General features: G+C 46.7%; 1 pseudogene; it reads left to right on the top strand.

The window, feature by feature from the left end:
* Positions 1-8,742, top strand: part of LOC146805522 (lysozyme g-like) — a 304,138-nt pseudogene extending 295,396 nt beyond the window's left edge.
* Positions 8,743-14,022: the final 5,280 nt, after the last annotated feature.

Raw genomic sequence — 14,022 nt, 5'->3', positions numbered from 1 at the left:
AAGAGTGTCAGAAAAGTTTTTCTGAATTGCGTGAGGCATTATATTCAGCTCCTGTGTTGGGCACTCCCGACTACAGCAAGCCTTTTACATTGTATGTTCACGAGAAAGAAGGTTGTGCATTGTCAGTGTTGACACAGTCTTTTGGAGACAAACAGCGCCCATGTGCGTATTTTTCATCGATGTTTGAGAGCCACAGCGGCAGCAGCTGTCTCTATTCGACAGTCTGCTGGGTTAGTAATGAATAACACGTTAATTGTGATGGTTCCGCACGCAGTGGACACGTTGTTGAACAGGACCAAGACACAGCACTTAACTAGTGCTCGATTGTCAGGTTATGAGTTGACACTATTAGTGAGTCATGTACACATAAAAAGATGCAACACATTGATTCCAGCTACTTTATTGCCGATTGCAGCAGACACAAATGAGATTGAACAGCATGATTGTCTGTTCAGAACAGAAGAGGAAACAAAAGGGAGAGTGGATCTTAAAGATACTGCCTTGACTAAGTGTGATGGTATCTTATGGGTGGATGGTTCATGCTTCAAGCTTCCGAATGGTGATACGACTGCTGCATATGCTGTCACGACTTTGCACACGGTTGTTGAAACCGCACGAATACCGCATAACTCGGCTCAAGCAGCAGAGCTAATTGCACTTACGAGAGCATGTGTGTTGTCGAAAGGTATGAAGGTCAACATATACACCGATAGCCAGTATGCCTTTGGCGTGGCCCATAGCTTTGGGCGCTTGTGGAAAGAACGTGGATTCCTGACTTCGCATGGAACCAAAATTCAGAATGGTCAGTTGGTGAATGATCTCCTTGAGTCACTGACCTTGCCGCTACAAGTTGCGATTGTAAAATGCAGTGCACACAAGAAAGTTACAGATGATGTCGGTCGTGGTAATGCATTTGCTGACGAAGTTGCGAAAGAAACAGCAAAGAATGTAAATAATCGAATGTATGTTGCAGGCCCTGCAAGATGGGTTGGTGATGTTGGAATGTGTGAAAACACGATAGAGAGCGTGAAGTCCCTTCAAGCTGAAGCCACAGAGAAAAAATTGAGCAAGTGGAGAGAAAGTACGGGTAAATTGGATGAAAAAGGTTGTTGGGTCGATTTGTCAGAACATCAGCGTTGGTTGTTACCCGATGCGTATGTGCTTGCAGTGGTGACGATGGCTCATGGAATGGCCCATATTAGTGTAAAAGGGATTTGCAAGTTGTTGGCTCCAGTATGGCAAAATGCTGGAATTCCCAAATGTGCAGAGAATGTGGTCAAGAATTGCATGGTGTGTCTGAAATACAATCCTGGTAGGGGAACCCCAACTCCAGCTGGTCATTTTGCACCTCCAACATATCCGTTCGAGGTTTTGCAGCTAGATTTCATCCACATGGAAAGGTGCAACAATTTAAAATATGTACTCGTTGTTGTCTGTGCCTTCTCAAAGTGGATAGAAGCATACCCCTTAAAAGACAATACTGCCTTATCCACAGCTAAAGCCCTCGTCAAAGAATTTTTCCCTAGATTTGGAATGCCGAGAATGGTCTGGAGTGATAATGGGAGTGAATTTGTGGGTCGAGTGATGAAAGAAGTATGTGAAGGGCTAGGCATTACACAGAAATTTCACGCTGCAAATCACCCCCAATCAGCTGGATTAGTAGAGTGCTATAACGGCACCTTAAAACTTAAATTGGCTAAGATCCAGGCGAGCTCTGGTCTTAAATGGCCTGACGCTCTGCCTTTAGCACTCCTGTCAACCAGAATGACTGTGCACTCATGAATGGGTCTTAGTCCTTATGAAATAGTGTTTGGCCGCCCGGCCAATATATGGGGAGTGCCAAGGCCCACAAAATTCAGCGAAATCGAACATCCAATACTGCTTGACTATCTATATGAATTGACGGCTAAATTGCGTGTTTTACACCAACAGGTGCACGATACTCTGCTTCAGGCCTCTGAAGCTCCAGGACATCCCATCGATCCTGGAACGTGGGTGCTGGTGAAAAATTTTCAACGGCCAAGGAATGACGAGCCCCGTTGGACCGGCCCCCATCTCATCCTTCTTTCTACAAGATCGGCTGTTCGAGTGAAAGGAAAGAAGAACTGGATCCACGGCGTCCACTGTAAAAGAGTCCCTTTGCCTTTGCCATATGACCGGTGGGTCCAGGAGGGGATCGCTGATTCTGAAACTGAGACCGTGCCTCCTTTTCAGCCTTTTAGCGATGCGCGTGTGAAAGGAACAAGCTCTGAGCAAGAAAGTGACAATATTCTACAAGAAGCTGTGCCACCGTCAATCCGATTGGATACTACAGAGCCTGAACTTTTGTTTCAAGATCAGACAGTACCCGGACGAGAACGCTATAACTTGAGGCCTAGAACTATGGACAAATAAAATATTTTTTTTTCTTCCTTGATATTTTTGACAGTACAGCTCTCTCCCATCTGAGAAACTTTCTTATTTTTGGTTTTTCTTTTTCGAACCACCATCCGGGTTTAGCTGTAGGGTCGCGGTGCCAAGACTTTGGGGTACAAGCCGGAGACGTTAGGTCGACGGTTCTGGTTAGTCTGGGGCGTTCCCTGGACCGACAGGTGTATTCCTAAGCGAATAAACTCACCCGCCGCGAACAGCACGATTAGAGGATGGAGTTTTTCAAAATGGAGAGACCCGCTGAGGACATGAACTTTAAGAAGAAAATATGTAAAATAATGAAGAGCAAACGTTTTGTATTATTATGTCTGTTTGCACTAGTTAGTATGATGATATTTACTGTGGGATATGTATTATTGTCCTCTCAAGTGCCAGTTGCACCGACTGTACAGCCTATACCTCCTCCTACTGCCTCCTTACACTCTTTCCACCCTCTGCCTGAACACGAACAAGCTAGACGGTCTGAGTTTGTAAACAACTCGTTTATTCAACTCCTGCATCAGCACCAACTAGTTATGAATACAACCAATTGCTGGGTTTGTGGTTTAATGCCACATACCATTAATAAGGGTATACCATATCTAGTGCTGCCGTTTAGCTATAATGGATCGTCATGGGCATTCCAGACTAAGTTTCTTTTTGCATTAGATGCCTACTCCCCACGACAACCGCGTTCCATCAGACCTAGCACAAACAACAAGGCCTTAATGAAAGGAGTTGCTTTTATATGAGTAGAGATATCGATGCATATTCATCTATTCCCAAGGATGAGTTGCAAGCTTATGTAGGTTGGAATGCGACGGGGTATAGCATTAGTCTGGGCGAAAAGCAGCGCAAAATTTCATCCCCAATTTGGGTCGTACCCCACATAGGTCGCTTCTGTCTACAAGGTAATGGTCAGAATCCAAGAGCTCAACTGGGGAAAAGTGACTGTACTGAAACGTACACTTTTCCATCGCAATTTTCCCCTGCGTTTTTTGGCTGCCAAGGGTACATATTTTGTTTGCAATAACCGAGCATATGCATGGTTGCCCCCTGATTTCTCGGGCACATGTTATATTGCAAACTGGCTACCGCCAACATTTACTGCTGCCTCTGATTATCACAAGACCAGAGTTGTGAGAGGCGTTGTTAGTCAGGAGGATACTGCCGGTCAGGAAGCGGGAGACTTCTTTTTGGGTTTCCTGCCGTTTTGGGGACCGATGGTCAATAGTAGGAACCTGAGACAACTGACTCGTGTGGTTGAATCCACTGTTAATGTAACGGCTGGTGCCCTTGGTAATTTGACAGCTGAGCTACAAGCGGATCGCCTCATGACTTTGCAGAACCGTATGGTTCTAGACGTCATACTTGCAGACCGTGGTGGGGTATGTAAGGTCATCCAATCTAGCTGTTGCATTTTCATACCAGATAATGCTCCAACAGTTTATCAAGCCATCTCCAAACTGCATAAAATATCTGAATCTATTCACGTGGATAAAGGAGATTGGTCACTGATGGGGTGGTTCTGGGAACTGATATCTGCCTGGGGATGGAAGATTCTGATGGTCATTGGAATGATCTTAGCCATTCTTTTCCTGTTCTGTCTGTGTGTACAGTGTGCTCCTACAGTATGTGGCCTCTGTGCTACATCGTGTATAAGGAAACCTGTAACGAGGGACGAGCTAAGCAATAGGATGATGCTACAGCAACATCTCCATGACCTTATGAATATAGACCTGGACTCGGATTAATATGAGTATAGTTATTGCCTATGTAAGGGCAAAAGGAGGGTCTGTGGTACTTTGAATTTTGGGACCACGTAGGAGGCATGGCCCTACCCTGCCTATTTCGGTACCAGCGAACCGCGAATGGCCAATGCGGTATGTACAAGTGTTTGGCATAACGTTTCATCGATAAATTCACTTTGTATACGATATTACACATTGACTTTGTGGGTTCCATTTTAGAGCGGTAGCCATCTTATGGTTGCCCTCGCATAGGCTGCACATTAAGGACATGCACAGGCCTTCAGAGCACATGTACCTTCTATTGACTTCCCTGTGACCTGTGCGAACTGGCTCCACTGCCCGAGGTCAGTCCTGTCTCACAAGCTCCCCTTCCTACGGCCATTTGTGATTAGCACCGGGGTTTGACACACCATAAAGCCTTTCATCCCACACAAGCCCCCGACTAATCTCTTTCACACCTTACTCTGCTTCCTGCTTTATGGCCTGTTTTATGAGGAGGAGGTGCCCGTGTTTATTGGGGTCTGCTGATATCCGATGAGGGATCTGAGCCTCGCTGGGTAAATAATTGTGGGCTGGCTGAACTGAAATGTGGGATGGTCATCATGACTCTGCCTTTTTTGTTTGTAATGAATACATATGAATGACCATATCGTAAAACGAGGAATGTGTGCCTGAAGGATGATATTTTGTATATAAGGAGAAGACTGGTTTTGTAACTTCGAGCAGTCTCCTGAGAACATACTCGTGTGTACTTCTAGGATACCTGTTACTGACTGCAGTCATAATAAAATCGATCTTTGACACCACCACAAGACTGTGTTTCTGTGGTCCAAGACAGGAAGAACTCGAAGTCATAGGGTGCTACCCCTGGCACCGCTGGGGTCCTAAAAACCCCAGTACTTCAGTAGTCAACAGTTGGGATTTGGGTATTCCTCCTAAACAGCCACATACAATAGGGAGCTTAGGTGTGGCTGGATGGGCCTTCACAACTAGATGGGAGGGAGGAGGTGTGCCCAGCCAGACTCACACTTGAATAGGCTGCGTCCTGTCTCCCCACAAAAGGCTGCATACCCCTTGTAGTTATTCTGGAGCCAGGCCAGGAAGGCAGGGCATCTGTGTACCTGAAAGGCCAGCCTCTAGAAACTTGTCCCCACTTCTAAGGCACAACTGGGTATACATTCTGGACATCCAACACCAACTCTTTAGTGCACTTCTGGACCTGTGAATACTCTGCCAGGAAGAAGGACTTCTGTGCTCCTCAAAGGACTACCACTCTACTTGACTTCTGCCCTGATACAACTGCTACCAATCTGTGCTGGCCTGTTGCCTTCTTACCTGCCTGTATCTATTAAAAACGAGAACCTAGAGTGGGTCCAAGGGCTAGTTGGCTGATTCCTGACCTGAAGCCTCAGGGGCACAACAGGCTTTCAACAACCCTGTTCTTGCACCTGGACTCTGCCATCTGTGAGTCTACCCTGTCAAGTGGAGCCACCACAGTCATAGACCCTTTGAAGTTGGCCTAAGGTACTTGCCAGCCTCTGCGGATCCAGCGGAATCAAAGTATCTCCTCTGCTGTATGGCACAATCCCAAGCAGAAACTACGGATCGCCGCTGCTGCATCGATTGGACCTCTCGCAAAGAACTGCATCGCTGCCGCAGCCCACAACCTCTTTTGTAACCACAGCTGCATGATGCATCCTCATCTTCACATCCCTTGTTGACCGCAGCCGCAATGACAATGACACACTCCGCAACATAGCCTCGCAGCTCCTCCGAACTGATGCATCGCCCTGACTTCACGACACATCCTAGACACCGGACTTCACATCACAAGCCCTCATTGATGGGATCTTTGCTGATAGTACAGGATCTCGCAACACAGCCTTGCAGCATCTCAGAACGTCTGCATCGCTTCAGCTGTGCAATGCATCTTTAATGCAAATAGTCGCAATGCTCAGCAAACCAGGATTTAAGGTACTGTGTTCAGCGGGCCTAACTGGGTCCCTGTAGCCGACTCATGATTAAGCCTGGGCGAAGCACTACGCTACGCTCGCGTAGTTTGCGAAGTTCGCGCTACTTCGCACTACGCGAACTGCACGTAGAACAGTGCGAACACGCGTAGCGTAGTGTTGCGTAGTGCTGCGGTCATTTTTTGCTTGCTCGCGGTCCTCAACGTCAAGTTGGCGACCGCGAGCAAGCAAAATGACATCCCGGCGAGGCTTTTTCCTTGTTCGCGATCAGCAACCTCAAGTTGGCGATCGCGAGCATGGAAAATAAACCTCCCGGGGTGATTCCCAACGCGAGGAGGTCAGGTTTCTCATTGCGAGGGGTCGCGTATGCTCGCGACCGCTCGCGATGAGAAACTACCAGTTCGCGTTGAGAAAGCTGCCGCTCGAGTAAAAATCTACTCGAGCAGCAGAAAACTACAGCTCGCACTGTGCAAGATGCCATTTTCAATGATTGCACAGTGCCGGTTGCTTGTCCGCACTGTGCAATCATTGAAAACAACATCTTGCACAGTGCGAACATGTTACTACGCAGTTCGCGAAGTGCTACGCGTAGCTCGCGTAGTGCGAACTTCACTCTGCGTAGCTTAGCAAAGTGCTACTTCGCGAACTACGCCCACCCTTACTCATGATCCATCGTGGTCGGCCTGAACATGTGACTTTATTCTGGTCCAGCATGACCAAATATTCACAGTTGATGCTTTGTACTTTTTGCCACTATTTTCACAGAAATCTTTTAAATTGCATATCTCTTATTCTAAAAAAAATGGATTTTTGTTGTTTTGATCTTGTTTTATCCATTAAATGTTACTTTATTTTTCTAACTTGGTGTGGGATCCTATTTGTGAGGTATTTTCATTTTATTACTGTTTGAGGTGTTGCACAAATACTTTACACATTGCCTTTAAGTTAAGCCTGACGGCTCTGTGCCAAGCTACCAGAGGGCTAATCACAGGTTAATGTAGGGTTGGCTTCTTCTGCTTCACCCTGACAGTGATTGTATTGCTGCCTGACAGGGCTCACACCCCAGTCAACCAACAACCCAATTTCTTACAGTACAGTTGTGCCTGGTCCTCAAATACTGGCTAAATGGCAAGTTCTCCCTGAGTGATCAGAGGTGTACACTGTCAAATATGTTATAAATGGTTTCTATCAGTCAGTTTGTTATACAGTTTTGTGTGTTAAAAACCTTCCTTAGCCCATATTAGAAGATCTAGAAATTATATTTCTGAGTTCATCATGACACAGGTAAAAGTGAGATAAGGGTTCTGTCAGTTCAACCGGTTCACAAACTCCATTGCCTGTTCTTTATTGATTGACAAATTACAAACTTGTTGTCGACATAGCGACACGCAAGTCATAGGTGTTCATGATACGGGTTGTAAACCCAGATTGTCTCAATTTAAAGCCAAATGTTTGGCTATCAAGCCATCAATAAAAAAAGAAAAGTATAATTAGAAGTACAGACAGAGGAAGGGGGCTTTGTATTAACTCGCTGCAGCTATTTGCTGTCATGTGTCTTTCGTGGTTTGCCATTGCTTGGATGTGTTGTCCATCTCCATCAAGATCATGGCATCTCATATCACGGAACATTGGCCCATTTACACTCCTGATAGATTTTGATGATGGAGCATTAAGTTGTCCTTTGTTAGACTGCACATGCAGCAAGGCATGTAGCTTCCAAATTAACCAGTGTTATTTGATGTATTTCCTTTGCTAATTTAAAAACATTTTAATTGCTCATTCGGGTGTATTTTCGCTTAGGAAACAATGGCTCCTTCGATTCCTTAGCCTGTCATATCTAAGCAAGGCTAATTAATAGTACCCCTTGCACATTTATTTGATTTACTTTGCTTTCATAAAGACATGTTAAATGTACAGCTTTGGTTAGCAAAGTAAGGAAAATAAAAGTACTGGCTGTTTGTAAAATAAAAACAACAAAAAACACCTAAAGTACAACTGTTTGCTGTGTATGCTTTTTAGATTAACCTCTACAATGCAAGCTTCATTTTCTGACTCCTTTCCATAACACTTTTCTTTCAGGGTGCAGCTTAACTCTGTAAATGTTCACAAACGTGCCTAACTATTACAAAACGTCTGCGCTCACAAAAAGCCAAGCCTATTGGATCTGCCAATGATTCTTTCGATTTTCCAAATTTTATTCCCAGAATTGTCAAGAATGTCCTGCACCTTCGCTTTATAGAAAAACAGACTGCATTGGTGCTCAAAATATTGGTCTGTATATGGCCATCAACTGATATTTATTGCACAAAATGATTAGCTTGTGACAACACTTAACTATTTCTCTTGCACATTATTAGAGTTTTTAACTCCTAACCTTGTATGTACGATGTGCGAAAGTACCTAATGAAGCTTGCAGTAGTTCAGTTTACTTTTACTGCTAAATATGTGCTTTTTTTTATCTTCTTTCAGGTGGGATTTCCGCCTACAATGCTGGACCTGGAAGTGTTACAATTTACCCCAATGTCGATAGTGGTACATACAGCCAATACTACTCCAATAACTTTGTCGCTCGAGCTGTCTTCTATAGAAGCAACGGATATCATATGTGTTGATGATAACCATTCTCATGCGCTGCAGATCTGGGTTCTTTTAAAGCAATGTATGTACCTATTTGTCTAAGACCTGATTTAGAGTTCCATAGTAGCTGAAAATCCTATAAGGTTTCTAGAGGAAAGTCTAAATATGGAGTAAAATCCAACAGCCGACTGTTTGTCACTATACGCCCCCATTGTTGAAGGAAATTCAGCCGGTGGATTTTACTTTGCATTTAGAATTTCCTTCAGAAAGTTTGGGGTATTTTCAATTACCACTGACATCTCAATTAGGCCCTTAATAATCTTAAGTTGTGGGAAATCTTTCCCTGATTATAAAGACTCCTACACAGCCTAAAAGTTAAGTTAAGAGGAGGTCATCAGTAAGATAACTGACTTCACTAAAACTTTTAAGAGTTAATTTTCTCAATTGTATCAAAAAAGACATAGGGGCATATTATCAAGAACGTGTGATAATCATCGTAAAAGTAACTTAACGCAACCTACAACATCGCAGTCCATCGCGGGAAATTTACGCCGTGTTAACCAGGCATTCAGAACACGGTGGTACCATAAATTGTAACCAGATAACGTGTCAAATGACCGCGTTAACATCAACGCCCCACCACAAAAATGCAAAACATGAACACAAAAAAAGCTGTGATGAGGCCAATCGAGATGCAAAAACCAGCTACTGGCCTGCCATTCATAAGCGTCAGGTGGGAAAAATCACCATAAAAGTAAAAAACAAAACCAGACAAAAAAATGCCAACAACAGCCAAGCACAATGGATGTTGCTGGAGCAAGTATGGAGGAGAACCAGAACCCCACAAGCCTCCCGGAGGACCTGCCTGGGACCTCGGGTCAGGGAAGGGCAAGGAGAAGAAGAGTAGGAAGAAGCGCTTCAGTCCGCAGGAGAACAGGATACTGATAACGGAGATGGTCGAACACCATCAACAACTGTTCGTCACCTCCACTGTGTCATTGGCGACAAAAAATGGACTATGGCAGGCCATCGTGGACAAGGTGAATGCAGTCGGAGTGCTAAAGAGGACAATGGATGAGGTCAAGAGGCGCAGGAATGACGTCAAGCGCAAAACCAAGCTGAAACTCGCCAACAACCGGAAGGCAGCAATGAAGACTGGAGGTGGGAGTCCAGCGCCACAGGAAGAGCTTAATGACATGAAGGAAATGGTGTCCACATTAATCAGTGGGGAGACAGTGACAGGAGTTGGGGGACCGGACTCTGCTCAGCAGGACCAGGCACAACAGCAAGAGGGTGAGTAACGAGCAGGGACTGGGGGGACGGGGGAGATGGGCACAATGGCACACATGCACAAGTCAGTAGAGCACATCTGCGGACAAATCATGCCCCAGACCCCAACTCCCACCACGAGGACTATGTACCCAAGTATGCAACATTTCACCACTGTACTAGCACAGACGTCAGAGGCACACCGCATGTAAGAGATAAGGGGCAGGCAAATCGGAGCTGTTGGGGCGATTCCCCCAAAATGCGGCACACACACATCACGTGCAAAGCACGTCAACATTGACAACGAAGTGGCACAAACCGCAACACATTCACGACAGAACAGAGGACACAACTGGTGCCTACTGGGTGTAGCCACTGGCCAATCACAAGTGGCATTGCAGGGAAATGTGAGTTGGTAATGTACAAGTACAAACACACAGCCGTGATGTTGATGAAATGTCCACTGTCCAGCAGCAAATGGGCAGCCCCTCCGAAACAGCAACGATGTACACAGTCATGCAGTCTGTATGTAAACATGTACAATGCGACAACACACATGTGAACACATTGTTAAACTGCATCTCCCCTTCACATTGCAGAGGGACAACCACCACCTCCTGCAGAGCAGTCCCAACCTCTCTTCTCTGATGACGAAGAGGACCACAACACCTTTGACTCCGACGCCCTCCGAGACTTCATTGACAGTCTCCACAGCACACCTCCAGGAGCAGGGCAGCCTAGCTGCAATGAGGAGAACCCACCCCTGCACACACCACACTGCAGGCAGCACCCACCACCACGGCTGCCTCCCAGGACCCCCGCGAAGAACACATGGCGTACCAACGCCGTGTGTTGGAATGCCAGGAGCAGCTGGCTGAACAGGTGCCGGTGGGCTTTGACCACATGGCAGACAAACTAGATGCCATACGTGGGTGTCTAAGTTCCATCAGGGACCACACACCGTCCCTAACGGACACCCAGAGTCCGCTCCATGCTATCCAACGAACCATGGCTGACCGCTAGAGTCCTGACTGTGAACCAAGAATGACTGTCTAGTCAGAGTGGCTCCAGCGAGCTCACCTGGGAGTTGGGACTCATGCGGAGGCTCATGGAGAACATGGAGCGGGCCAATGCGGAAAGAGCGGGTGCCACAGCTGCACTCCAACGAGAGGCAGCTGGGTTCCACAATGACCTCAAAACCATCCTCATGCAATTGCTGCCACACGGCCTGGCACCGATGCATGCTGCTGCTACCACTACATCCACATCTTCGCCCCCTGAAGTGTCAGTGCCACACAGTGCAGCAGACATTCCAACTCCGGCCCCTGAGGTGTCATTGCCACACAGTGCTGGTGAGAGGCCAGCACCACCCACACGTGAGGCACATGAGACAGCAGAGATGGAAGATACCGATGAATCTTCCCACGTGGTCAGAAGGAAGCGGTAGCATTCATCTCCGCCTAATGGCCGGTTTCGGCTTGGTTCTGCCCTCTGCATCATCACCTTCCACTGTCCCTCGAAACACTCTGCGACACTCACCTTGGACCTCGCAATAAACTGCCATATTCTGTTTGCTCTCCAACGACACAGCTATCATACTGCAGACTGAACTCCTCCACATCCTTTGTACTTGTTGTGAGAAGTTGGCCTGGTATATGCTGTCCACTAGTTATAGTGGGCACCTTGCACCAGTCCAAACAACCCCTTATTGATGATAGGTTAAAGACAACCTTTATTGAAAGCTATCCTAGTGGTAGCTATGGAGAGCAGCCTTAAGGCTAAGTCTTGCAGGAATGTAAAGCAGCTTGTTTTACCAGTCTATAATCTCCTGAATGAGCAAATGACCACACCAGGTATATATATACAATATATGTATTTATTACTAAACACACCCTTCTAGTCTCTTTATGAGGCTAGAAGCAACAGCACATAAGTTATACTTCAAATATTACAGTAAAATAGCACAAATACACGTAAAGCCCTAGGGGCAAGCCAAACCATATACTAAAATACTGGTATAAGAACCACGACTTAACTAGACACAAGGCCTACAGCCTGTAGAATCGCTGGCACCCCAAGGAACCACCCAAGGTAGTGACACAGGGGACCCACGGGGGCCGTGTGCAGTGTAAGAACACAGCCGTGAGCTCCCGTTAGCTTCTATGGGGAAAGTCGCAGTTAGATTTTTAAAGATTAGGGACACTTAGAAATTAATCAGGACCAAACCCTTTGGGACTTAGGAAGTTCTAGGGTCAACACTCACGGGAACACCGGAGTACTCATGTTACCTCACCCAGGGAAGCCGGGTGCATAGGTGTCATATTGATAATTTACGTAAATGGGTCGCGACACTGCTCGTCATGCTGCAAATAACCCCAAAGGATTCTGGATAGTGTAGTGGCTACGGTGAGTACGCCTACGCCACGAGTATATAGAAATATAATGCCATCCCTGGACACGTGTTTCGAGGTAATTGCCTCTCGTCAGCAGGGAGCAGGTAGGTATGCGGGGTGCCGATGACTGCCATATATATAGGTAAAATACGAGCAGTGTCGCGACCCATTTACGTAAATTACTAATAGCTCATTCGAGCGACTTTGGCTGACGAGCCCGGTGTCTGCACCTGCGCGCCTCGGAAGGTATTTTACCTATATATATGGCAGTCATCGGCACCCCGCATACCTACCTGCTCCCTGCTGACGAGAGGCAATTACCTCGAAACACGTGTCCAGGGATGGCATTATATTTCTATATACTCGTGGCGTAGGCGTACTCACCGTAGCCACTACACTATCCAGAATCCTTTGGGGTTATTTGCAGCATGACGAGCAGTGTCGCGACCCATTTACGTAAATTACTAATAGCTCATTCGAGCGACTTTGGCTGACGAGCCCGGTGTCTGCACCTGCGCGCCTCGGAAGGTATTTTACCTATATATATGGCAGTCATCGGCACCCCGCATACCTACCTGCTCCCTGCTGACGAGAGGCAATTACCTCGAAACACGTGTCCAGGGATGGCATTATATTTCTATATACTCGTGGCGTAGGCGTACTCACCGTAGCCACTACACTATCCAGAATCCTTTGGGGTTATTTGCAGCATGACGAGCAGTGTCGCGACCCATTTACGTAAATTACTAATAGCTCATTCGAGCGACTTTGGCTGACGAGCCCGGTGTCTGCACCTGCGCGCCTCGGAAGGTATTTTACCTATATATATGGCAGTCATCGGCACCCCGCATACCTACCTGCTCCCTGCTGACGAGAGGCAATTACCTCGAAACACGTGTCCAGGGATGGCATTATATTTCTATATACTCGTGGCGTAGGCGTACTCACCGTAGCCACTACACTATCCAGAATCCTTTGGGGTTATTTGCAGCATGACGAGCAGTGTCGCGACCCATTTACGTAAATTACTAATAGCTCATTCGAGCGACTTTGGCTGACGAGCCCGGTGTCTGCACCTGCGCGCCTCGGAAGGTATTTTACCTATATATATGGCAGTCATCGGCACCCCGCATACCTACCTGCTCCCTGCTGACGAGAGGCAATTACCTCGAAACACGTGTCCAGGGATGGCATTATATTTCTATATACTCGTGGCGTAGGCGTACTCACCGTAGCCACTACACTATCCAGAATCCTTTGGGGTTATTTGCAGCATGACGAGCAGTGTCGCGACCCATTTACGTAAATTACTAATAGCTCATTCGAGCGACTTTGGCTGACGAGCCCGGTGTCTGCACCTGCGCGCCTCGGAAGGTATTTTACCTATATATATGGCAGTCATCGGCACCCCGCATACCTACCTGCTCCCTGCTGACGAGAGGCAATTACCTCGAAACACGTGTCCAGGGATGGCATTATATTTCTATATACTCGTGGCGTAGGCGTACTCACCGTAGCCACTACACTATCCAGAATCCTTTGGGGTTATTTGCAGCATGACGAGCAGTGTCGCGACCCATTTACGTAAATTACTAATAGCTCATTCGAGCGACTTTGGCTGACGAGCCCGGTGTCCGCACCTGCGCGCCTCGG

This window comes from Triturus cristatus, chromosome 8 (assembly GCF_964204655.1).
Source record: "Triturus cristatus chromosome 8, aTriCri1.1, whole genome shotgun sequence".
Lineage (NCBI taxonomy): Eukaryota > Metazoa > Chordata > Amphibia > Caudata > Salamandridae > Triturus > Triturus cristatus.
Note: the sequence above shows the minus strand (reverse complement) of the source record. Positions and strands in the feature narration are given on the sequence as shown.